This window comes from Chroicocephalus ridibundus, chromosome 1 (genome assembly GCF_963924245.1).
Source record: "Chroicocephalus ridibundus chromosome 1, bChrRid1.1, whole genome shotgun sequence".
NCBI classification, from domain to species: domain Eukaryota; kingdom Metazoa; phylum Chordata; class Aves; order Charadriiformes; family Laridae; genus Chroicocephalus; species Chroicocephalus ridibundus.
Window position 1 is genome coordinate 67,773,466 of NC_086284.1, and position 27,592 is coordinate 67,801,057.

At 43.2% G+C, this 27,592-nt stretch overlaps 1 long non-coding RNA gene across 3 annotated transcripts in view; it reads left to right on the plus strand.

Annotated features, from left to right (window-relative positions):
* Window positions 1-26,615, plus strand: part of LOC134516955 (uncharacterized) — a 51,123-nt gene extending 24,508 nt beyond the window's left edge. For 2 of the 3 annotated variants that reach the window (XR_010071506.1, XR_010071507.1), the window contains exons 2-5: window positions 4,700-4,786; window positions 12,631-12,705; window positions 24,004-24,124; window positions 25,790-26,615. This is a non-coding gene — a long non-coding RNA (uncharacterized LOC134516955). Of the gene's footprint in view, window positions 1-1,145; window positions 1,229-4,699; window positions 4,787-12,630; window positions 12,706-24,003; window positions 24,125-25,789 lie in introns of those variants that run through there. The other variant, XR_010071508.1, reaches the window with a different exon arrangement.
* The last annotated feature ends 977 nt before the right edge of the window (window positions 26,616-27,592 follow it).

Consider the following 27,592-nt stretch of genomic DNA (forward strand, 5'->3'; position numbering starts at 1 on the left):
TTCATATGCACGTATATCTATATGTATACACACAGAGACACACACACACATATATATATGTATGTACACACACATCTCCCCAGTGAATTGGTTAGCTGCAGCAGGGAGAGAGGCGTTTGCCATTAATCTGGGAACAAACCGCTAACCTCGGTGACTGGTATTTTAGCTTTTCTTTTCTCGCCTCTCTCAGTGCGGGGAGAGCAGTAAAGCTTGTGTGGACTGATTGTGAGGGGCTCTGCTGGAATTTGGCAGGCCAGGGGCTTGGAGAGAAGCCCCATGCTGACTCCTATTCAGCGGGCCAGTTTTCTGCGAGCTTTGGAAGTTTCACTCAGCCGTGCACTCAATGGCTTCACAAAGCTGATTACAAGCTTCAGCGCATTCCTGAAGGAGCCAAAAGCGACGCAGGTGCAAACGAGCCGAGGGAGCCCCTTATCCCGGTGACAGAATGGGACAAGCTGGGAAAGGCTTGGACCACACAAATCCAAGGCTCACCAGGCAGCAGCAAGCCTGCCTTGGGAACCGGGGATCATTATCCGCTCCATTCAGCGGGGACCCAGCGGCGGCAGCGGCACGTCCCGGGGCTGGGGACGGCTCCCGGGGCTCTCCCTCCCGGGTGGGAGCCGCGCCGCTTCACCTGACGTCCCCTCCCCTCCCCTCTTCCTTGGCGGCTGCCTCACGCAGGGACCTGAGGTGCCCCCGCTCCCCCGAGCTGATTTGATGTCTACCCCACGGCATCTGGCCATCTACCCATCAGCCCGACGCCTCAAGTACCTCGCCGGTTTTTTTCCGCTATTGCCCCATCACACACGAAAAGCGCCTCTTTCCCCCACGCCCCCCCCCCCCCCTTCCTCCAGCGTCCCTCTTCCCCTCCCCATATAAACACGGCGCTTCAGGGTCTGTCTGGAAATCCAGCACAGAAAACGCACTGATCCGAAATGGCAGGTTTCCTCCCGACTGAAGTTCTCTAACAAACACCCTATTTTGAAGGCTGCCTTTAATTCCAGAGAGAAACCAGCCGAGAGTGCACCCGCTTCCCCCCTCCTCTTCCCCCCCCCCCCCCCGCAATTACTCGAGCCACCCGATTCCCACAGAAACCTCCCGCAACACAAACGCCTGGTGAATGCTTTCTGACTCCGTGAAAGCAGCCCACGGTGCCTTGCCCTTCCTGCCTCCCTGGGGAAGCGAGGGGGTGGCGAGGAGTCGAGGGGGGGTCTCGGTGCCGGAGAGGGTGAGGCGTGATTTCCTTTAATTGGGGGTTCTCGGGGGGAGTTCCTCTCGCCTCCGCTCCCTCGCCCCCTTTCCTCTCTCCTAGCCCTTCCCCTCCAGCCGGGAGAAGAAGCCGCACTTTTACTTCGCTGCGAAATTAATTACGGCCCTTCCCCGCTATCAATTACGGAGGAATCAGCCTTTCCTAGGGAGAGGAAAAATAATCAAAAGGCTTTTCAGGCTTGGGGGGGGGGGAAGGAGGGGGGGGAAGAACCTCGGACCGCCGAGCACATAATGCGGCAAGGGGACTGCCGCGCTTCTGGCCGCTGGTTTCATATGCAAATGACGAGCTGCCTCCAAGTTATCATTATGGTTTTATTTTTTTTTTCTTTTTTAATGTTATTATCGTGTCGGGGTTTTAATAGCCACATGCTCTCCCCCTTTCCCTTTCAGCGAGGTTTCCTTGGCGATCAGCCACGCCGCCTCTTCCCCGGGCGCGCTGCCTCCCGCCCCAGCGCCTGCCCCACGTCCATGTTAATTTCGCCCTATGGAAATGAAAGCGGCCCGGCCGGGCAGCTGATATTAAAGCGATCCCCCGGCCCCGGGGCTCACCCTCCCCGCTCCTCCGCATGAGCCTGGCGTGGGGGAGCCGTGAATCCTTCCCTCCCCCCCGCCCTCTCCCCTCCCCCGAGCCCCCGCCGCCCCTTTCATGCTTGCGAGATGCTGGGGAGGCAGCGGTGCGTTTGCTTGTGCGGAGCACACCGCCTGCAAGCGGTTGCCTTGGCAGAAAGGTGCAGCTTTCTGATGTTCTTTTGTCTGATAACTAATTCAAGTTAATGCGATCTTTATGTAAAGCTAACAGCGGATAATTGTCTATTTTCTCGCCAACAATCTCCATCACAATCACTTATCTGGAAACCTGCGGTTGTATTAATCGTTATATTCCCCGAGATAAGCGTCTCTCGAATTATCAGTAAACACTGGAGGGAAATTAAACAAACTCCAGAGCCACTTAAGTTTCCTCGTCAGCTTTTAAACCCCTTCTCTGGGGAGGGTGGGTGTGTGTGACACCCCCCCCTCCAAAAAAAATAAACCAAAACAACCTGAGACCGGAGCACGAGATGAAAAGGAGGTGTGTGGGTAGGTGAAATAGTGGAGAAGGGCCTGAACTTTGGGATAATTTTGCAGAGCCGAGTCCTGCTCAACGCGCCTTCCCTCCGAGGTGCCCGCGTTGCAGAGACAGGCTCGCACCTTTACGCCCCGCTCGCCGGGCGGGGGTGGGGGGGGTGGGGGGGTCGGTCTTTAGCAGCCCCTGGGACCATGTTGGCAATTCTTGTAAATCATGTAATTAAGTGTATTAGTCGCTGCAGGGGAAAGACGAGCAGCTAGGAGAGAATACACCGGGAGATTACGCGGAAGGCGCATGGCTTTAGGTCTGCTCTACGAGGAGGAGAGAGTTCTGCTTCCTTCTGAGAATCACCATATTAGCACAATTATTGGCAATATTTATACTAGAGAGTGATCTGAACCCCAGGAGGGTAACAGAGAGTGCGAGAGAGCGAAACTACTGTGGGAATATGTTTTACTGCTCAGATCCCATCAGTTCCGTTAGGTGTAAAGAAATTATAGCAAATTGTGCTGGAAACCCCTCCAGGGAAAACATACTTGTATGACAAAGATTTTGTCTTTTTGAGATGAAGTCAAAACAATCGGTGTCGAATGAAACTCATTTTAGGGGCGCTGCCGCCTGTGTGTTTACTCGAGTACCTGGGTGGGAGGGGAGGGTGGGGGGGGGGTGGAAAAAAAAAAAAAAGAAAAACAGCCCATGACATTTCAGTTGGGAATCTGGGCCGGCACAGGGAGTTTGCAACTTCTCCGGGGAAAACGAGGAGTTCTCCAGCCTCCCCCCGCTGCCCCCCGCTCCCGGCCCGGCGCCCAGGCGGGAGCGCGCCGCGGTCCCGCCCGCCCTTGCGCGGGGCTGGCGAGCAGCTCTCCTCCCGCTTTGCATTTCTCGGAGGGTTTTCCACGTCGAAAAGGGCTTTATGAACATTAACTAATTAATCCTGGCGCTTAGTTACGGAGCAGGCACCCAGGAATTTCAAAACTCGCCTCTCTGATGAGATTGATTTATTGGCGTCTTATGATTTTTAGTAAGCAAACTTGGATTCACAAAGGTTTCCAATGGCGCGGCTCCCATCTTAGCCGCGGGAAGGTGAGGTCTGGGGTGGAAAAAAAAAAAAACCAACTAAAAATTAAAAAAACAAAGCCCACAACACAACCTAACAAAATACCGCAGCGAAACACACAAACCTCCTGCTATTAGTTTGTGTGTCAGGGTAGCGTATTTCCAAATACGATCAGTTTCTTAAAAAAAAGTTTAAAAAAATATTCCTTTAACCGCTTCAGTTCCTTCAGTTCTCGAACTGTTTCTCTTGCGCTAAAAGTTCCCAGGGTAGCTTTTTCTTATGGCATTTGAGAATCATCCCACTTCATCTCTCACCTGAATCTTGTCATCTGTGCCATCTTGAAGTGATCTGTGAACAATGCTGGTCCCTTGGACAGCCCAAGCTGGTCAATCAGGCAGAACAGACTATGCAAATGGAATGGAAAGGCGAAGCGATGGAGAACAGTGGCCCCCATTGTCTTGGGCATTTCAAAGCGAAGCCCAGCTGCAGCAGGCGTTGCTGTCTCGGACCCTTGGTTGCTACTCTAATGTCATCATTGCAAAACATCACATTTTGAAAACTCTACAGTCTGAATGCATGAGCAGCCCTCCGCAAAGTCTTCACTTTGCCGTGACATCTTTCGGAGTCACCAAAAAAAAAAAAAAAAAGCAAAAAAAAGCAGGGCCGGTGGGGGAGGAAAAAAACCCAAAACACAACAACTGGGGACTGGGATCCCGGCCACACTGCCCGCTCACATCCCCCAGTCCCTTGCCCTGCGCTCCTCATAACTGCAGTCCAGCTGAGGCTAAAAGCCTTTTGCAACCTTTTGGTGAATGCGTCGCCTTTCTCCTTGTTTTTAGGGTCGAATTGGATGACGATTTAAGTTGCATTTAACTTATTTTCTGTCGGGTCTCTTTCAGGCACTCTAATGAGCTAACGTCGAGGAAACGTCGCCGTGGGCAGGCAGTGAAGTATTTATTCACAATCGCTTCCAAAACTTCATATACGCGGGGCTTTAAAAGAGTCAGGCAGTGTCTTTGCGAGTGATTAAACCGGCAGCTAAGCTGGGTATTTACAGGTCCGTTAGGAGTTTCCTTGAACACTCGGTTTCTTAATACACTTCTGCAGTTGCCGCTTCTAAATATTGCTGCCAGCCCCGCTCCAGCGCCGCTTCCCAGCACTGGTCCCCAAAGTTAGCCCAGCCACAAGAAATGAACTTTCACTGCAGTAAAGCTGAGGGCTGTTGGATGATTAATGTGCATTTTCAAGAGTCTAAATCATTGCCCATGTTGCACTTATTGTTCCTTTTCATTTTCTTTTGTCTGTAGGTGACATTTGTGATCACCATGTGGTGAGCAGAGGAAACTCCCCTCTCTTCCACCCTCATGTCAGGACCCTGGGCTCAAGGAGCAAAGGTCTGTGCCAATGGTATCTTAAAACATTGTGGGTTACCCTTCCCTCCTCCTCCTCTCTTATCTCACAGGAATTAGTGAATCCAAAGCTTCTTCTCCAACAACAGCCTTACAGTGGGCCTTCGGAGATGGGTAATGCCACAGCCAGCCTCAGATGCTGTCTAGCTTGGAAATGGAATGGTCACACATTTTAGTAGTCACCCTTGCGTGCAGACTGTTTAGTATTCACACAGGAACAGAGAAGAGTTTCATCAGACTAAGACACCTGAGCTAAGAAACTCATGATTACATTATTTGTAGGACCAGGAATAGCTCAGAATTTCTTTCCCACTCCCTAAACTGGCTCTTTCCCTTTTGCTAGGATGATGTGTTCTGTAATAAGGTGACGTAAATTACAAAGGAAGCAAAGGATGGAATTATTTAAAAGTAAATAATTATCCATTACGATTTGATTAGTTTCCCAAATTCAAGTTCGCCCCTTTCAGAATGCAGTGTGTTGGCAGGAAGGAAAAGATGAGAGCCACAAACAAAAGCAAAGAGAGGTTGAAGTGAATGGGGCAAATAAATTACTGCATAGGTGCCATTTAATCTTCTGGCTGGAAGCTTCTTTCCCCTTGCCAAAGAATGTTTTCCAAGGACAAGTACTGCGTTAGAAGAAGATCACTTTCCGACTACGTTGGCCTCTTGGTCAAATGAGTAACAGCAGGAACTCAGACTGCTACCTGCTTCAAACGAATATTTCAACAGAGATGATATGCCCTGTAAGCACCCTTCCCTGCCAGGTATTTGTTAGCAGATGTCCCCAACACTCTTTCCCCTATCAGTTCACCACCTTAAAACTTCACCTACTAGACAAATGGATCTCCAAAAATCTATCTCCTAGGAGGTCTCGAGCATGCTTCAGGTACCCTCTGGGCCCCGCACCTGCTAACTTGAATGCAGAAATCCAGAGGAAAAGCAATATTGCGCAGCCAATGCCTACACAGAGGACAACAGCAATGCACATGGCCAGCAATGCACATACCCTGTTCCCGTAAGCGGGCGCATCTCCATCTGGATCTCTACTAAAGTACTTCCAGAAAGAGGTTGTGAAGGAGGAGGATCCATTGGCTTTCAAAGAGGAGCAGCTGCTCCGTACATCTCCCGTGGAGGTGTTGCCATGGGGTTACACAGAGATGGGGGTCCCCTCTGTGAATACCGCAGCTCCCACTCTGTGGTGGGATGGATGATGTTCATCAGGGCCATGGGTGGAGGACAGGGGCCCAACAGGGTCATCCCACCGTCCTTGACCCAGACACGTTCCTTTCCCCCAGCAGCCCTATTCCCAGCCCATGTTGCCATCCAGACCTCACCCCCTCTCAGCAGCCTGCCAGCCTCACACCCCAGGGCTGAGAGCCCAGAGGTGGGTTAGACACCACCAGCAGGCTTGCTGTCCCTCCACAGCACCAAACAAGTTCCCATCACTCAAGGTTAATGGGACGAGAGGGAAATGGCTCCAAAGCTGCCCCTTGGGCAGTGTGCTGGGATAACCAGGGACAGCCTCCTTTCCCAGTGGCCCCACATACCCCTGGCTCACGGGAGCTAATTGGAAACAAGAGCAGCTCCTCCCTTGAGGAGCTGAACTTTGCTTTTCTCTCACAGCTGGAACTTCTGCCCCTTCCCCCTACCCGCCCCAGCCCTGGTACATTCAGCCACAGTTATCTCTGCTCGTGCACTGACTGTATTTTTCATGTTTATTATCATCCAGCCCAGTGTAGTGCCATCTGGCACATGCACACACGGGGGTGGGGGGGGAAGAAAACCATATATTCAGCAAATGGAGCATACAGGGTTTAGGTTTTGTTTTGTCTTGTTTTCCTTATTCTTCCAGTTTCCATTTAAAATTATGTGGAAGGGATAGCTGAGCAATTCACCCTCATGAAAAATGATCAAAACCCCCAGTTACGAAAATAAAAATGACAGGAGAGCAGTGACGCCAGGAAGGGAGAAGAACACCCCTTCTGCTGAAATGCAGTTTCTTCTTTTCCTCCTTCTATGTTTCATTTCGGCTCGTACTTTAAACTGTTTGTGCTAACTCTTTTTTTTTTTCCCCAGGATTTGTTCTGGTCTTTCAAATAGTTACGTTACTGTAAGACGTGTATTTTAAGCAAGTCATATGTAAAAAACCACACTCCTCCGAAGCACTAGGGCACCGCAAGCCACACTGCAGTCCTTGAAATCACTGCTATTTTCACTGCTACAATAAAAATGAATGTAAAAATACATCTTCAGAGTGGGTGTAAAAAAGCACGTAGTAGTTTCAGCGAAAGCTAGCAACTAAAGCATCTCCACCTTATTTCAAAGGTAGTTTTGTAACAGAGTTGTATAATCAAAGTGTTTTTCTTCCCTGATAATTCATGCTCTGTAAGATTATCAGTGGAGATGCCTGTGGAAAAAGTACTACACAATGTATTGTATTACTTGATTAATTTTCTTTCAATTTTTACTTTAATTTTGTCTAGTTACTATATTGTGATCTAGAGTCAGCAATCTTAAATTAACCATCCACTTAACTTTTGAAGAAACCCTACAAATGCATGATAATGACAAAATTTAAATTACTGTTGGTTATTGTGTAATGTCTACACCATGGAAAAGCAAACCTTCAGGTATTTTAATTCTATTTGCATATATAGCATTGTATTTTTCCTGTTTCATTTTTCAGAGTAGAATTCTCTGCCATTTCCAAACTGTAAAAATACTATTTAAAAAACCCTGTTTGGGATAGGGTTTTTTTGTGGGTTTTTTTTTTTTTTTCTAAATTGAAGAATAGCTTTGATGAAAATGTGAAAGAAAATAGTCCTTGGAATTAAATCGTCAGCTACTCAGATTTCTTCAGCAAAGCAACTTGTTGTTTTACAGATACACGTGCAGAGTGGTAAAACTCTTCCCTGATCCTGCTGAAACAGAGAAAGACATTTCGGTGCAATTGATCCAGTACCTGTATATCGAGCTAGGTTCTGGCCTCACATCTGTTTAAAATTCAATATATCCTTTGCTCAAGCCCCGATCCAAGGCTAAATGATGTCACTGTAATGACTTCAAGCGGGCTTTGGATCAAGGCCTTTTACACCACTATGCCTCGCACCACTAGGCTGAGAAAAGCTATTTTTACTACATCTTTCCTTTCCTGTGAAATCAGATTAATTTGGAATGAATTAGAAATGCTTGAACAGAGATGCTCGGTGTTACTTTTTATGACAATACTTTTCATTCTAAATATTTCTTCCAAATATGATTTGATAGCAAAATAAAAATTTGCGCTTTCCAGTATATTTCCCCTCATCTGTGATTTTTGGGTGAATCGCTCTTTACTTTTACATGCGTGTGTTCATTGCCTTATTTCTGGCAACAGAGCATTGCAATTTTTATGTAAATAACAAGCGAAAAGGGAATCTATTGTAAAATACAATGTATGACAAATTCATTGAAACAAGCAAAATAATTTAAATAATGGTTATTCAATAAATGTCAGGAAAGCAATCCCACACCTTCGCTGATCGAGGCTGCTGTGTAACTTGGAAGAAAGCGATCAAGGGAGACTTTTTATGCAGTAATATATGGAGCCTGTTCCAGTTGTTAAGCACATAATTAGAAATTCAGCAAGTCTTACCAAAGAGGGTCATAAACAACCACAATTAAAAACTCGAATCTCTCTCCGCTTTGTATGGGCAACGTGTACGGGGGGCGGGGGGGGGGGAAGTGTTTGGTTTTTTTTTTTGGTGATGACTCAGATTAGTTCCATTTAAACTTAGCTTTAATTCTGAGATCTGCAAAGCGCAGCACGCAGAACTTTGCGGCTTACCGTTAGAGGTTGTTTTACTTAGAAACTGGTAGATTTGCTCTGCAGCATGTCCAACAGAAGAGGTATACAGGAGAACTCAAGGTGGAAGTAACAGTCAGAATGCTACACGCATAACGCAAAACCCTTATGTGTGGGTAAGCATTAACAGGTAACAAAGCAAACAAAATTGCGCATCGATTTTCTTCATCCTGTATGTGCTGAATTATAGCAAAATCTTCCCTTAAATGACTTCAGTTTTCAGAGTTTATGGAGTTTCCATAAATATTATTAATCCAACTATCCGGAATCAGTGTAGTCTGGTTAAATAATCTATAGCCAGTAAAATCTGAGCAGTGATCAGACAGTGTCAGAAAGGTATGTCCATATGTTGGAACTATCTCATGCCACTTAAGTGAACTGAAACGGCAGGACAAGACTTGCCTCATTAAACCATGTCTGGGAAGACAATATGTGGGGAAAGAAACCCCACCATAATTAAGCGTCCCATCTAGATTATCGTATTAGTGTTAGGTCATTATAAATGGCGGGTAAGTGAAGCAATGTTTCCTTTCAGTGGTAAGTGCTTTGAAAATTTTAAGGAATTTAAATGCTTGAAAACATTTTCCGGCTCACCTACTTTCAACGTCAAGTTTAGACCCTTATTTCCCTATTTACTCCTTTAACTCTCCTGAAGTGGCCTTCAAAATGCGTAAGCGTGGATTTATTGTAAACTTCGCTGTTGCAGCTTCACCGTGGTTGTTCTGATCATTTCAGGACAAATGTGACAGTTTAAACTAATGACCGAACATCTATTGTGTTAGTGCTGTTTCCTGGTTATCTAGTTATTATTTATTTCCTGCTTGTTCTATTGTTTCTTGCCTTACGAAGACTCCTGTTCGCTCTGATAAAATTCCTTATAACACGGCTGCAACACCAAGGGTTGGGTAAAAGGGGTCCTCTGAACGATAACACAAAGAGCATATAAAGAATCCATCACGGCAGTCAGTAGTATAATGCAATTTATTTTCACTAGACATCCTCTTCACTACTGGATTAGTCACTTCACTAATGAGCAAATGACCTATAACTCACAGGAGTGGGAACTTAATGTGCAGGTCTTGCCTTCACCACTGCAGATGAACTGCAGCATGCTCACCATTATACAATCACTTAATATTTATGGCTCCTTCCCATCTTTCTTGGGCATTCCATACGCGGTGAGTGTTTCAGCTGGGTGAAAAACGCAGGACCCGATGGCAAAACAAATACTGGGCTTTATATTTTTTATTGTTCCGGAAAACATTAATAAAAGATGCCTCTTGCATCTAGATTCCACCAGGAGCCCATTAGCAGAGAATGAACCGGGTTTAAAAAGCGATCTTTGTACGTGCTAATGCATTCAAGATGCTATTTTCTACCACTATACGCTAGGCATCTTTCGACGAATTTATTGTCCAGATCTCACTTTAGCATGACTTTAAGTTTAAAGAGAATTTATCAGGTCACTCACTGTATGAATGCAGCTTGTCTCCCTGTGCTAGGAAAAGTTGACACCGTGAAATCTAAAAAATTCTGAGTTTGTCAGTAAAAGGAGAGTTTACACTTCCAGTGGAATGAGAGAACTTGTGAGATCTTGCTCTTAAAAGTGTTTTTTTTCCCTTTCCTTAATTTCACTTATTGATTATATTTATTTACAGAGCCCAGAAATTTGAGTCTGTGATTATTAATTTTTATATACTCGGAGTTTGGAATGAAATTCAATCAAAAGTATAAAATATTCAAAATTTTAAAGTTGGTGGATCACCCTGTATGACCAGGAAAACAGAAATGGAAGCAAAAGTACATTCTGTACCTCATTTGGTAAAGAATGATGACAAGATTCCCATACCCAGCATTATTTTTAACATTTTAAAGTAAATTCCAAGACTCAGTTTGTACACTCAATGCAGAAATGGCTTCCTAGAGACAAAATAACTTTTAGCTTTGATGATAGGGCTGAAACTCTCCTGCTGAAATCCCCAAGATAAGTTTATCCCCAGCTTTATACCCGGCAGATCACAGAAAATTTACCTGCCTGACACAATGAACCCCATGGTAATTAGAAGGATTCTAAGCCTTTAGAAATATTCTAAGCCTTTACGCACTTACAGATAAGGCCAGAAAACAATTTTTTTTTCTGTTTTCTCAAATCCTAAGTAAGACCCTGGACCAAATCCCACCAAAGTCAGCTGGACTCTTTTCTATTGACTTCCGTAGATCTGAAATCAGGATGTACCTGCAACTCTCTTTTGTTGTTCTGCATCAGTGATGGTTTTGTGCAGAACCTTGGATAAAGTGTTGCCAGAAACTCTCGGGATAGAATTAGCTGAGCAGTAAAATGGAACGACTGGCCCGCTGCTGTGCTATGTATTACATTTTACTGATGCAGCGAGTACTATAGGTGCTAGGTCTATGAATGCCTCTGATCTTTCCCGCATTAATCCCTCTTTCAACTCAAAAGCTGTGGTTAAACTGGAGTATACCTTAGAAACGTGTTTTATGTGGAGAATTTTCAAGAATGAAAAATCCATCACAGCCTTCGGTAGACAATTTCAGTGGTTAGTTGCCATCACCATTAACCATTTAGGCCTTTTTTTTAAGTTGGAATTTGTCTAGTTTGAACTTCCAGGTGCAGTGTAATACGTATTCCTTTGTCTGCTAGACTGAAGAGTCCTCTACAGGCATCCTTCTGCCCCCAAATAGATGATTACATGATCAAGTCACCCCTTAACCTAGGCTTTAATATGATTTATCGAGACTGAGTACCTTCCCTTGCTTCTACATGCACTGTCAATAATGCTTTCCAGTCTTTTAATCACGCTACTTGCTCTCCTCTGAAATCTTTCCTAACATCCTCTAGGTTTATAGCAAGGTGTTCTCAAGCAGTTACATGAAATTAAGACTATTTTAAACCTGGAGTAGTGACTTATGTTAATTTCTTCTCAGAATTATATTAGTCATAAAGGCATTAGAAATAAATAGCAACAGCTGGGAAAAAAAAAGGTGACATATCAGCTGGTACTTCAGGGTTAGAGCTTTAGGGACAGGGGCTTAATGGGAAAATAAAAAGTATTTGTGCCTTCAGCACTTATAAACGTCAGCCTCTTCATATGGGTTTCTAAATATAGGTGTTGGAGCCTGACAAGAGGAATCATTTCATAACCTAGAAAACTCCTCCTTTTATTTATTCGTAAATACGGATTAACATCCTAAAATTTTCCATGTTGCGTTGGGTGAGGGCACCATCCTTCATCTTGCTCTTGGAAGGTTGCCTAACGTTTGTGTCCAATGTTAAGGTCACTCCAAAAACACAGTGGGAGGACTGATACTGTGCAAAGCAACGATCCCAGCAAAGTTTATAAAGCACTTGCCTGGGCAGCAAAAGCAACACTTTAAATTTTATCATAAGTGCATTTTCTTTGGAAAATTATGTTGTTATATCCATACCTGCTATAGGATCTCTAGCAGAACTGCTTTGTGAAAATGTTGCTATGTCATGTGAAGAGGCTTATAAAACTTATTTTAGGTATTCCAGCCAGTAATTGACAGTCGGTAGACTGGTCTGTGACACAGATATTTCACGCAGTGAGCATTTGGCATTTCTCACCCAGTCACGCTGGTATTTTATGAAGTGGCTCTAACAAAAAAAAACCAAACCAAAACGTCAAATTTGGAGGAGTGAAATATTCTACTTTTCTCTGTTTTGCTGAAATACGTCCGACCAGTAAAGCAAGCAATACCCATGTAAAACTGTGTATCTGTTTAAACAAACAGACAAACAAATAGATAGTTCAATGTGTTATTTAAGCAAAAATGCTCAGTTTCTCAGTTTTGCCATGACTGAGTTTTTCTTCTAGCTTTTTCTGTCAGGATTTTTACTGCTGCTTCTGCTTCTGTTGGTTTTGCTCAAGTTCTCAGTCTGTCACTGTCTCTTATGCTCCTTTTTTTCTCTCTCCTCTGTTTCCTTCCACCTTACCACGTCCAGGTGGGATGAGCAGAAACACAGACTCTTCTGACCACCCCAGTTTCCGAACATGGGGGTTTTGTGCTCTAAATTGAGGTAAGCTAGGGGGTGGCTGAGATCAGGGCTACATTGTTTGTTCAGAGAATTAAAAACAAGACTACAGGGAGAAAGAAGGCAGGACTGAAAAACAAATCCCGACAAGAGGGTGTTTAAGAAAACCTTTTCTGTTGTGCAACTCTAAAGCCAATTTCTGAGGAAGGCTATATCTGTGTGACAGCCCTAAGCCCCGGTGCTGTCAGGGTAATTTCTCCCATTTTACAACTTCGTTGCCGCACTAAAATTGTGACCCGGTTTCACAAGTCAGTTCAGCGCACAGCCATTTCACCTTCCCTCATCCCCCCCTCGCTCCTGCAAGATGAGTCTAGGGTGCAGGCACAGCCACGAGTCAATCAAGGATGGTTCTGATTGTAAATGCCTGCAATGGTATAAATGACAGTGCCGAAGGAGATTATATTCAGAGCCACATACATGCTGCAGAGGTCCCACCTCGAGATTAGCCTAAAATACCACCCAGATCTCTAGGTCCCTCTCAATTAGCACAGCCAGGCAATCTTCCCGGCACTACAGAGGCAACGACGTATTTTTAGCTCAGTGCAGCGCTCTCTCCCCTGAACTCTTGGAGCCCCGCTGAGCCAATGGAGTCCCAATCAGTGGGCTAGCTCTGATGCTGCCCCTTCACAAAATTGCCTGTAAAACCAGTTCAGCGAAGGGATCTGTAATGAGCTCAGCAGCTTGGGGCTCTCGGTAAACTGCAGTGGCGAAGTGAGTTCATGGCTGAAATACCAGCCCTTTTATTCATCAGAAGCACACCAATTAGTAGTTTAGCAGGCAGAGGAAAGGTACAGCGAGTGTTCATTTAACATTAGGCTGATCGTAGTCTGCATTTGTGCTAATTCTGGCAAGTTTTCCACATTTTGGTACTTGAGGACGGCCGTTTTCTTAATTTTATTTCTCCATTCCCCACACCACAAAGAACCTGCCAGCTAAGTTCCGTTGCAATGTATAGCGTCAAAATTTAAAGATTAGTAAATAAGAAGCTAAAACAATTCTTCTAAAAGATCAAACAATTCGTGAAGAAAGAAAGATGTCCTAGGATCCTGTAGGATTCATATATGGGTCGTGATATTGTTGTTATACTTACGATTCTGGTTTATTACTCTCAGAGAGCATTAAGCATTAATGATTTGCATTATACAGGAAACACTTGTGAGTTAATCAGTGCCTCAAGTTCTTCAGTGGTTTCCACCCTTTCTTTCTTCCTGTCTTACAAAGAGCTGATTTTATTACTTAATTAGTTCCTCTGGTCAAGGACTACAGACCCAAGTGTTGTCAAAGTTAGCAGAAAGAAACATCTGTCCACTCAGCCGGAGTTCTCTCCCATCAGCGGGAGGGACAGACAAACAGTTGATGGCAAACAGTATGTTCAGCAAATGATGGCCTATTATTATTTAACAAACCGATTGGAACAGTTTAGGATTGTGTTGGGGTTTTTTTTGTATTTTGTTGTTATTTATAAGTATTCGAGAAATACTTGCTGGGAACATATTTCAGCCAATTTCAGCCTATTGCATGCTGGATCTGTGCCTTCACTAGTCATCGCTTGCCACTCTCCCAGAGCAACCAGTCCTCCAAGTCACACAGGGTTGTTTCTTGCCCATTACTGGGTGAGTGGAACTAATAAATAGGGGGGTGGAATTATGAATTAATTTCTGCTTTCTCACTGGGAAATAGATTCCCATTTTCTTTGTAGGCAAACACAAGCCTACCCAGCTCAAGCTTAATATGGGATATCGGAAGTTCAAGACTCCTGGGCCCTTGGTTCCCTCAGAAAAAAGAGAAGATTTTTTTTTTTTTAAACCTGCAGTTATAACGAATATTTCAGATTTTAAGTTGTTTTCTGCTGTGCTGTTCCTAGGACTGTGAAGTCACAAGCTTTGGACCAATTTAATATTAATTCTTATTCATGAGTATTGCAAAAAAAAAGTCTTATTCTCAAATATTTCTTTGCTCTGTTCTGAGGTAGAAAAAGAACAAAACAGTTCAGAACTTTCTACTATCGCTATTTTTTAATATGCCTGCATAATCACTGCTTTTTCTGTTATCTTAAAATGTATTCTGCGGATCAACTTCAGTTCTCCCGACATCTACTACATGACAGAATACTGACACATTTTTCTACTAAATACCCTCCCATCCTCCCCAGCAGTCCCTGTTATAGACCATCAGTCAGTTTTACTGGGCTATAAAAGCATCTCTGTGTCTCTGCCACGTGCTGGGCCTTCCTAGAAATGCGGCTTGGTCTCTCCACCTCATTCACCTTTTAATGGCTCAGATTTTCAACAAACACTGCCATAATTCTCATAGTCCCATTTGTCTATGTGTTCTGAGACTAAAATAGTCCTTTCCAACAAGGCAATATTATATTCCACACTATGATGTTTTCTTTTAGTTTATTACATGCCTGTTACTCTGATAGTTACGTATTTCGTATTTTCTGAAACTCCTCTCTCACAGTTGCTTCACCCATCTGACCCGTTCTTCAATCCATGTCTCACCCCATGACCTGTCTGTTGCCTGTGAAATCAAACCTTTTCTCTCTGTGCGTTCGAGGATCTGCATCGCTCGGCTCCTGCCTTTTCTCTAACCTCCCTGCTAAGGATAGCGTTATGGTTTAACCCCAGCCAGCAACTAGGACCACGCAGCTGCTCACTCACTCCCCCCGTGGTGGGATGGGGAAGAGAATCAGAAGACTAAAAGTGAGAAAATTCATGAGTTGAGATAAAGACAGCTTAATAAGTAAAGCAAAAGCCAAACACGCAAGCAAAGCGAAACAAGGAATTCATTCACTAATTCCCATTAGCAGGCAAGTGTTCAGCCCGAAAAGCAGGGCTCCATCCCACGTAACAGTTACTTGGGAAGACAAGACGCCATCATTCTGAATGTCCCCCCCCCCCCCCGCTTCTTCTTCCCCCAGATGTCATATGACATGGAATATTCTTTAGCTCAGTTGTGGTCACTTGTCCCAGCTGTGTCTCCTCCCAACTTTCTGTGCACTCCCAGACTACTTGCTGGCAGGGTGGTGTGAGGAGCAGAAAAGGTCTTGACTGCTTTGCAATAACCCAAACCATCAGTGCATTGCCAGCACTATTTAATTCCAAACCCAAAACATAGCACTGTATCATCTGCTAGTAAGAAAGTCAACTCTATCCCAACTGAAACTGTGACAGCTGGTCAGAATGATTGTTGAGCAAGGGGTTTTTCATCAAAAAGTATTCTTTTTTTTATGAAGATGGCTGAGTTATTGCCAGTGAGAACAAAACTGAATGTTATAACCTGGGAAACTGTCAGAATATGAAACTGTTGCCAATGGCCATGTTTGCTTCCACCCGCTATCCCTGTTGTCTCCTTCCTTCTCTGCTCCCCAGTGGACATCAGATCCAATATCCATTTTATCTTCCTTTTTCGCAAGCACCTATACTCAGTCTCCCAGACCAGCCTTTATACCAGGAATGTTATTTCCCAGATGCTCTAAGTATTTCACTCTCTGTTTTTTCATAATTCTCTTCCATTTTAAGAAGAACAAGTAAGGAGGAACAGCTGAGAAAGCAGTCAATATCTCCTTGATAGGACTCATTATATGGATTTCTTATTAGATCCATGGTCCCAATGCTTCTTTTCCCCTCTTGTTCCTTTTCCTGTCTTCTTTGATTTCTCAGCACGTTGCTTGTTTCCCATCAGATTTAGACTTTATGCTATTCTGGGGAAGTAGCACATCGTGTCTTCTTTGGGCTTTTTCTGGCACATCTTTCACATTTTTGAGTCATTAAAATATTAAGAAAAGTTATAAATTATATAATATAAGTATAAAACATAGTAATATAAGTACATGGCAATGGCATCTACTAATGCTAGTAATTGCATGTGACACATATCTCTAAGTCCTCCTGAATGCCAAGACCAGATCTTTGTTTGCTCCCCAGGCCTCTCAGGAGGGGTTCCTTGGGAATACGTGGTTATGAAAATGATGCCCACACAGTTTTGTCAGTTTTGCATAAATGCAGAGCTACCAAGGCTTTGCTTGGTGCTTGGCAGAATCTTTGCTCCATGGTGCTGTTCCTCACTGTGCTCCCCCCCAAACTAAAAACATGTATTAATACGTTCACAAACTGAGTTACGTTGGGTCCAGTCTCCAATTTATGGACAGGCAATAGCAACAACTCCATGGAATCCTAGGCCAGGGAAGGAGGAAGATTTAGAGGCGGCTACAGCAAAATTCACCCTATTTTGGAAGGATCTGTGCCTTGCATCCTCAGAAGGCTGATTCTGGCTGCACTGTTGAGGTTGCCACACACATTTGCCACTGACTGTGGGTCCCTCTACATTTTCTGATCTGGAGAAGACAGAGCTAGATCCCTGCAAGAGTGAACAGGCGAACAAGAAGAAGCAACAAACGCTGAAGGCCACAGAGACAGGCACGTGTTCCTCTCGTGGGTACCATCAGTACATCGTTCTCTTTCTCTGCTGCCCAGAAATGAAGGCAGTAGGTGAGCTTGGCTGAGGGAGGCAGCAGTCAGGGAGAGAGGGAAGTTTCTTTAAGTAGTCAAGATATTGTATGAGCTGCTGTGCTATTACAGGGTGCCAGTGGAGACAAATTCAATGTAACTGGGGGAAAAGTGGCTATGTGTAGAAGATACCTGCAATGTGCCTTTTTCTGAGGGAGCAGGAATAAAGTCTGCTCCCTCTGTGGAGATGGGATAGGGAGGGATTTCAGGTCACTGTCCTCAAAATTGGGGCGTGCAGGGAAACAACAGGATGTGAGTTACTAGTAGCAATATATCCACATATATGTCTGAGAAAGAAAATCTGCAAGTCATGGCCTTCAGTAAAACGTAGACTTGTGGTTCTTTTATTGGTGATAGCCCTGTGTCAATAAGTCAAACGAACGCAGGGATGAGGATCCTTTGCAGAGTCCTCAAGAACTGAAGTGTCGGTGTGAACCCGACACCAAAAAGGGTGCACAGGGTCCAACCCAAGCCTGGCAGTCAGCTCCTTGTGACTGTCTTCCTCAGAGGCTGCAGTTGGTATTCAAAAGTTGCATTCATGCACAAGCTGGTGAGCATCCAGCAGATTCTGGGAGGCGGATGAAGCCTGGCTTCATTTTCTAGTTTATTCGTGATTTTAGAGTGGGCTTTAAATAGCATATGATATGAAAGAAGAAAACCTGATGGGATTTCTGTGGTTTAAAGATGAACAGGGTACTTCTTTGTCCCAGCAGTCTACGTCTTACTGTGAAACTGCTTCTGGGAAAAACTGAGAGGATAAGCGGTCTTGCCATCTGAGATATACTACATCCATAAGCTTGAATTATATACAGGAAAAATAAAGAGTATTTTGCTTTCCTGAACGTTTGTAAAAAAAATCAGCAGAAAAGGATAGTTTAGATTTAAAAACAATCTAAATATTTAAAATCTGAGTTTAGATAAAATTTCAGTTTCTGCTTTCCTCAGTTGTTGCTCCTAGAGTCTTCCCATTATGTTTTCGATTTCTGCTCAGCAGGCTATTTTTCAGAGTTGTATAACTAAAGTTTCAAGGAAATATATTAGCCAGCAGCCTCACCTTAGCGACTGTATTTTTTCGGGTTGTCTTGTAGATGCGACTAGGTCTAATAATCTGCATTACCACTTGTGAAGCTCCATTAACATCTAAAGGTCTGCATAGGTGGAAAATTTGACTCATGGTTATTTAAGAAATTTTTATATTCTTTTTAGGCCTTTATTGGGTCTTAGGCATTATTGTACGAGTAGCATAGCACAATATTAGTAGAAGCTACTTATTTAGGAAAACTTCTTAGCAGCATTAGAGAACATGTTTTAAATTGTCAACACTTGAAATTATCATACGCTTACTTTGACCTTGATACAGAGTGCATTTATCTTCCCTTCTGTGTTCGAATAAACTTGCCAATACCTTATCTGGAATAGGAAAAACTACAATGCATCTTTTTTAGTTCATAAGTAGGAAACCTCTCTCTTTATATAGCAATGAAAACAGGAAGCTGTAAAATATAATGCTAATACAAATGGCATCATAAAATCCCACTTCAAGAAGATTTCAGTGAAAAATAAAAAGTAAATCTGTCTTCAATATACCTGGTTAACAGAAGTAAAAAATACTTGACATCAGATTGTTCTACCTCATTTGGACATAGCCAGATGAGATTCATTGCCAGTTTTCAGAACATATATTACAATGGCAACTGTTCTGTAATGGCATCATAAATACCGCGTGAATCCAGCATAAGCACTGGTGTGAACGCAATACCTGATGAAGTTCTTGAAGCCACCAAGTAATGGCAAGGGCTATCTTAGGGGAGACCTCAGTGCCCTCTACGACTACCTGAAAGGAGGTTGGAGAGAGGTGGGTGTTGGCCTCTTCTCCCAGGTGAATAATGACAGGACCAGAGGAAATGGTCTGAAGCTGCGGCAGGGGAGGTTTAGGTTAGATATTAGGAAGAATTACTTTACTGAAAGAGAGGTCAGGCACTGGAACAGCCTGCCCAGGGAGGTGCTTGAGTCACCATCCCTAGAGGTGTTTAAGAAACGTGTAGATTTGGCACTTCAGGGCATGCTCTAGTGGCAGAGATTGTAGGTTGTTTGTTTGTGGGTGGTTGTTTTTTTTTTTTTTTTTGTGTGTGTATGGTTGGACTTGATGATCTCAAAGGTCCTTTCCAACCATGAAGATTCTATGATTCTATGATTCTATGATCTTCGTTTTAGACTGAGAAACCGCCAGAGTTTGAACAAGTGATCACAGCACTGCTCTCCAGTGAGTGTCGATTAATGCTTTAGGCAACATCCTGGGGTGTCCAAGGCTATTTTTCCTCTACTCCTCAGTAACTGCCCAAAACACTGGGTGCCTCACTGTTCAGCCTGAGTTTGTTAGTTGCCCAAAGTTAGCTTTCAAACACCTTTAGAAACCTTGAGTCTGGAAATTTTGGTGACTAATCCCTTGCCTGAGATACTTTATGGTCTAAATGCATTCAAAGGGATCTAAATGCCACCTAAGTCCTGGAAAAGGCATTCTCTTTCTCCCTCAAAAATAAACAAAACCTTTTTTGCTAAGACTGTGCACTCCTCAGTGGGAGCCTAATCATGAAGCTGAAGTCCTTCACCTTCTTGTATACCCTCTTGCTAAGAACCACGTAGTGGTATTCCTCTTACAGCATCGGCAAGATGGATGAAGAATGTGCCAGTTGAGTGATGCATGGATCTAGTATTAGGGGGCTACCTTGTGCGGGCTATAGGTTCAAACATTGTCAGAGTCTCTGATCCCTGTGGGAGCACTGCAGAAAAGGGTTAGAGTGCATTTTTGCCTGAGCTTTGGAATCAATGTTGTTTGAATCTGTTGTTTCACTTTTTGTTCATGTGGTGTGAGCCAAAGGAGGCCTCTTCTTTGTCTTTTGGATACCACTCCATCAAAATTGATTGGGCGCTCTTAAACCGAGCAGACTGAGGTGGTCCATGTGCAATGCAGAAGTGCCAAGGAGCTCAGACAGACTATGCTTCTGCAGAAGATCTGGGCAGCTGCCTTTGCAGCACACAGTCTTTGGAGGTGTCATGATTTAATTCTAGCCGGCAACCAGGACCACACAGCCACTTGCTCACTCCCACCATGGTGGGATGGGGGAGAGAATCAGAAGAGTAAAAGTAAGAAAACTCATGAGTTGAGATAAAGACAGTTTAATAAGAAAAGCAAAAGCCATGCACACAAGCAAAGCGAAGTAAGAATGGGGTTGTTCAGCCCGGAGAAGAGAAGGCTCCAGGGAGACCTTACAGCAGCCTTCCAATATCTGAAGGGCACCTACCAGAAAGCTGGAGAGGGAGTTTTTACAAGAGCATGTAGTGATAGGATGCTATCCTATATGTAGTGGCTTCAAACTCGGAAGAGGGTAGATTTAGATTAGATATTAGGAAGGCATTTTTCACTTATAAGGGTGGTGAGGCACTGGAACAGGTTGCCCAGAGAAGTTGTTGGGGCCCCATCCCTGGAAGTGTTCAAGACCAGGCTGGATGGGGCTTTGTGCAACCTGGTCTAGTGGGAGGTGTCCCTGCCCATGGCAGGGCCTAAAGATAGATGATCTTTAAGGTCCCTTCCAACCTAAACCAATCTATGATTCTATGAAGTGGAAAGTCCTGCACCTGGGGAGGAACCAGGTACCAGTATATGCTGGGGGCTGCCCAGCTGGAAAGCATCTCCACAGAAAAGGACCTGGGTGTCCTGGTGGACACCAATTTGAACTTGAGCCAGCAATGTGTCCTTGTCACAAAGAAGGTTAATGGTATCCTGAGCTGCATTAGCAAGTATTGCCAATAGGTCGAGGGAGGTAATCATTTCCCTCTCCTCAGCACTGGTGAGGCCACAGGGGGAGTACTGCGTCCAGTTCTGGGCTCTCCAGTACAAGAGAGACATGGACACACTGGAGGAAGTCCAATGAAGGGCTGTGAAGATGATTAAAGGACTGAGTACCTCCCATATGAGGACAGACTGAAAGAGCTGGGACTGTGCATGGAGTGTCAGACCAGATGACCTCTGGAGGTCGCTTACAGCATCAACCATTCTGTGATTCTGTGAAGTTTATGCAGCTAAAAGAACCGCGTTCCCCCAGGAGTCCTAGTGGTTTGAGGAGCCCCAAGCCAATGAAGATGACATGCCAGAAGTATATCTGTGCAGCACAGTTATGTACACGCTGGGTCAGCTAGCCAGCTACACTGGCCTGGACAGAGTGAGCTTTAAGAGAGCCATGGACCATGAAGTGAGGGCAAATCTCACAGCCAATGCAGGCTGATGCTTGTCACAACAATGACAAAAAGAACAGTGTTTTCAAGGACTATTAGCCAGACTTAATGTTTACAGTAACAAGCTTTTTCATAAAGAAAGGGGTCAAATTAGGAGATTGGGCTACTGTATTTTCTTTCTTCAGCAGTTGGGGATCACAACACACTCTTACCATGTAAATGAGGGGTGAAATAACAGATCCTTTTACACTGTTTTTTGAGCAGACAGGATTACAGTGCAGATTGTGTTGTGAAACAAAGAATAGCTCTGCAGGAGCCACGACTCTTCCTATGAATCATTCTGTCCCTCCTCTCCCCTTCCCATGTACCCTTTCTTTTTGTAATTTTCCTTAAAGGTAAATATCTCCTAGATGGGAATGTCATACTAACTGAATGGCTGGACTTTAAAATGGTTAAAGTTGGCTGTTTACTAGCTACAATTTTATTTAATAAGTAGTGACTGATAATGGTTATTTGCCTTCCTACTCAGAGACAGAAAATACACTTTAAACATAAGCATATGCATTGTAAAAATTATAAACATACCCTTCCCCTAAAGTGCCAAATAGAAATAAAAGTCATAATACACCTCCAATATTAGGAGAGAAATTGGGGTGGAGGGCCTGGAGAGATGGGGTATATGTTTTTCTGCGTAATGTTATGTTAACAGCAGCCATGAGTGAAGAGAAATTACATATGGAGCCATGCTGACATTTACAGGAACTGTTGTGGAGAACCTGAAGCATATAACAGAGAAAATAAGAGATTTGGAGTTAAAAGGTTACATCACATTTAGAAATCGAAGGAAACAAGTGTTGTGGTCCATGATAATACAGGTGGAGAAAGGATTACAGATGTGTCTAAGGACTGCTTGGAGAGCATTAATGGATGTTGTTTCCCTGTAACTTTCAATGGACGATTTGTCAAATACTCCCTGATGTGTGTTTTGAAGCGAGTGCTTCTTTTTGTGCATCCAAGGTGCTCTGTTCCTATTCCCCAAGGCTGATTTTGCTCTGTGGAGCAAAGCAGGAGCAGTCACGAGTTGGCCCTGACTTCCAAAGGCTGGAGTAGCCTTTTTTGGACTGAGCCTAACATCCAGTGATTACAAAATAAAGTGACGACAAAATCTTATTTTTCCCTATCCTGGGATCAGGGACACAGCAGCCAGATCAGCAGTAAAGCACAGAAAGATAATTTTAAGCAAGAAAAATGCTATCTAGCTCCTGAAGCCCCCTCTGTCTCTCCTGCAAAGCTCAGTGGCTGGCCACGATCTGGCCCGAGGTACATCCACCCGCAGTAACACTGACAGACGTTACGTGTCACATATCACTTCGCAGTAATTTCCTGGATTCAGCAATTATTTCACTAATGTTTTGTTTCAAGTCTTCAAAAGTGTCTAAGTGTCCAGATTTGATTTTTCATGCATATAAGCAGTCTTAAGAAGCTGTGGCACTTCTGTACAAAAGATGATGTTTCAGGAGCTCACTGCAGCATGAATATCTACTATAAGTATTATTTCTGTGTTTGTGCTCATTAAAATGTGAAAAGGGAACACCTGAATGCACATATATATTCCAAATATTTTTCTGAGAAAATATTTTTTCAAATTATTCTCACTGAATTATTGAGATGCTATTGACTTGTGAATCAGCAACAAACAAGTGCAAATTCCTATGAAAAAGGAAAAGGGAAAAGGAAAGAAGGAAAGAAGGACAGGTGAGGGGAAGAAAAGGAAAAGGAGAAGAAAAAGAGATCTGACACACAGAGGAGTGAATATGAGCTTTAAAACAGTTTAAGAACTGGTCACAGGAAAAACATGAAGTAGGTACGGCTTTGTGTGGGAGATAGAAAAACAAATAAGACATTCAACTTGTTAAAAGACATTTCTAAGCGCTTACACTTCTGAAGTACCATCTCCAAAAGAAAACAAGATTTTCCTTTCAGTAAGTACATAGCACATCAAGGCTGATCAATTTGTTAATGTGAATGTTCGAGAGAAGAGAGATTACAGCAATAAAGGTTCTGACACATAAATTAAAGTAGTTGGTTTAGACTAAAAGAATATTGTAAAATGCCACCCGTGCCCGACTTTGTAGACAAAATCTGTAGGATTTTGGGGGGGAGTTTTGTGATCACATAATTAAGGTCTGCGAGGGTGCGAGCACACCCAGGTTAGAATGAGTTTTGTCGCTGGTTTTGTGAGCTCAGGTTTAACTGCACACACAGCCCCAGGAACCCCATGTTCCCGGGCAGACTCGGGGACAGAAGCTTTGCCGTTATAAAAGTTTTAACCGTTTCCCAAAGAAAATGCAGTGAGGGCTTTTGGACCGGAAAATTGCAGGGTTTAGCCCAAATGTGAGGAATCGTTGGGTCCCAGGTTAATTACCATCTGCTTTGTTACAGTAGCAGAAATAGTGCTAGACAAAAAGAGACAGTTATTCTCTTGAAGATAATGCGCTCTTACTACTATTTTGTTTGTATTCTTCCTCCTTAAAATTAGCCACTGCTTATAAAGTATCTGCAATAAATCCAAACAGTGGGATGGAGACAGAGATTGACTAAGTGAAACCTGCCCTAAGCGTGCACCCAAGAGATCAACAGAAATCAATTGTCTTGCAGAGGTAGGTGGTTATATGTAAAAGCTGAGAAAAATCATACTGGAAGCCACAGGAACACTTTCAAGTGGGAAAATTGGGGGTTGCCTACCGCATGTGCCCTTGCTACTGGAGAGCGTGTGTGTGTGTGTGTGTGTGTGTCACCGAGAGAGAGACCGAGAGACACAGGGTGGAAGACAGAGAACAAGGGAAAGGGGGGACAAGAAAAAGGGAGCTAAAAAGAAATCACTAGAGACACACAGATGCAAAAGCACAATGGTTGTATTAAATTATTTTGAGCTTTTCGTACAACTTACATAATTCTCAAGTAGAAGAAAATAAAGCCATAATTTATGCACAGTTCTTCCTAGCAAGTAAAAAAAAAAAAAAAAAGAGGTTATTTTTACAACCCCCTATATTGATTGTATTTTTAGAACACTTTCTAAAATAAGTGGAGAATTCAATCCTACTCTCTGAGGCATGTCAATTTGTGCCCACATAGTGGATGGAAAGATTGAACCCTAAGTGCAGATCATGACATTCTGCTGTGATAAAAGCTGTTTCTGTTTGCTTTAACACTCATGCATAGTGGTAAATGCCACCTGTGACACATTGGGATAACTATCTCTATTGCATCCAGTGATTTCAATACACTGAAAGTTGTTTCTGAAAGTTACTTGACTTTCTCTGCTTCAAGTGTTTTAAGACAGGAGAAGGCAGTCAAGCTATAGATACAGAGAAATTTCACTTGCCAGGAGTTTTTTTCAGAACGTGATACCAATTAACAAAAGATAATACATGTCCTAACAGAAAACCAGTCTGTGATCTACTTAGGCGTCTGCTTATTTCCAACCCTGGTCATGAAAAGCCTTGCACTCTTGCTTAGATCCTTCTTAATTGTGCCAGTAGGCATTGCTTAAGTAGCCCTCTGGTAAATATCCATTCGCCCAGCCACTGCCCACCATATGTTTTTATGCATGTAAGGAGATGCATTTATTAATAATCAAGATCTGTTCAGAAAAGCATCTTTCAAGCCTACTCTTTTCATTGCCTCCCAGACACCAGCCTCTTCGTGACCATCAAATGAACTTATTTCCACTATTATTTAAGTCACTGTGCCTCTGAAGGCAGAACCAGAAGCTGCCAGAACCATCTAAATCAATGAAAATCTCAAGAAACCTGAACACGTGTCACAACATTCCAATACCTAAAGGGGGCCTACAGGAAAGGTGGGGAGGAACTCTTTGTCAGGGAGGGTAGCGATAGGATGAGGGGTAACGGTTTTAAACTGAAAGAGGGGAGATTCAGATTGGATATTAGGAAGAAATTCATTACGGTGTGGGTGGTGAGACACTGGAACAGGTTGCCCAGGGAAGTTGTGGCTGCCCCATCCCTGGAAGTGTTCAAGGCCAGGCTGGATGGGGCTTTGAGCAGCCTGGTCTAGTGGGAGGTGTCCCTGCCCATGGCAGGGGGTTGGAACTAGATGGTCTTCATGGTCCCTTCCAACCCAAACCGTTTTATGATTCTATGATTCTATGATTATCTTCCCAAATATAAGGGCTATAAGACTGCTATGCTGCCAGTGGCACATTTCTTTTGTATGGTGTGGAAACTCAGAGAGGGCAGCAGGGTTGCAGACTGCCTTCCCATGAAAACTTGTGCAACTTTTCCAACTGTCTTTTCATCCTCCAGGTGTGTCTCCTGCTTCAGAATGCTGTTCACTACTGCAGACCTCCCAAAGAAGCCTGTGTACGTGTTTTTGATTGGCTGGTTGCTACCACAACTATTGTTTATTAATCAACTTTTTGGGTGGGGAACCAACTGTCCTGTCTGTCTCGGAACTCACATGCCAAGGTTCTGGTCCATGCGTGGAGCTCCTGGACACAGTGCCAGCCCATATATTATGACTTACATGCCAGGAATAAATTTTCTTCTTCTCTAGCCGTGCTGGCTGTCCAGGTCCTTGTCTGCCGTAAGGATGGAAAACTGTCAGGTCCCAGCTCCAAAAATCCTTCCTGTTCCCTCCTCTGTGCTTCAACCCACGCTGGCCTAGTTTTGAAGCGCGCTGGATAATGGATGTGAGCAGCTATAATTTCCTTCCCATGTAAGATAACGTGCCCTAATATTAATATTTCTACTATTAATTTCTAGGCGACCTCAAGCTTTTTAGCAATTTATTAAATCCAGGTGGGCACTAAAAAAATAGTGAGTATTGGCAGGCCCTCTGATAATAACAAATAAGTGAAAATGGCTGTTCTTTACAATTTTGCTGAGAAACTATTTTTGTCCTTGGGCAGCATTTTGTTACTATGCTTGCATGCGTCGGTGTTTCCTACTGAGCTGGCTATATCGTTCTATAGATATAACAATACGTATGCACGCATGCATTATCTATATATCTCTTGTTTGCTAAACCTGAAGTAATTTCTGTAATTATACACATAATGTATTTTATCCAAATACACAAAGAAGATTTTTTTTTAAATGCCACTTAGGATCTAGATTTAACTTAAACCACTACTTAGTCTATCTTCCTTAATAGGATACTAAAAAGGAATTTTATGACAACATTATCAGTAGCATTTTGCTGATAATTAGAATAACAATAATAATACTGAGATATTTTTTCAGTAATAATGGTGTTATTAATGAGATTTTTATGAAAGACAGACTTCTTTAGTATAATTATGAAAATTGATCTTTTGCATTTTACTTATTCACTGAAATCAGATAAGTGGCTTAACTACATGTATTATTTCTAATAAATATTCAAAAGAATGCATTTAAACAAGGCACCTCATTCTATTCTTGCTCATATTCCTTGCATTTAAATAAAAGTGTAATTGCTCTGCTTTTTTAAACTGCTAGTTTGGATTAGCTGTCTAACCTGTACAGTGTAGCTGTTTGCTGTTTGCATTTTTAATAGCTTTATTACCATTTGGTGAAGCCTTAATTTCTCACTCCCTTGAAGAGTCCTGCCTTTAAGTCAGCTCTACAATTTAACCAGCAATAATCTGTCAAGATAAGATAAAGACCTACACCAGATGAAATGCAGTATTTTTGTGTAGCATTCTGTCATTGTTAAAGGAAAGATCTGAGAATGTCAAAATGTAACACCTGAAAGTTTAATAAACTTTGTAGCATAATTTTACAGTTCACATTTTAAAATAAATTGTTCTAGAATACATTAGCTTGTTCACTAGTGAAATCAGTTAAATATCTATATAAATATGTTTGGGTGAAGGGAGCCAGCAGTTTTTCAACAAGGATAAAAGTTCTTTCAGTTTTCAAGCCCCAGATTAAGTCATTTCTAAAAATCCTTGCTTCAATTCAGTTCTATTAGCTCTGCAGTTTCCTCATAACTCCTTCATAATATTTGGCCGTAACATCACTGCAGAGGTTCATTAAATATTGCAAACGTTCTTTTTTTTAGAGTTGCTAATACTGAGGTAATTGAAGCAAAGCGTGCTTAACTCCTCACTTCCAGGGCTCGAG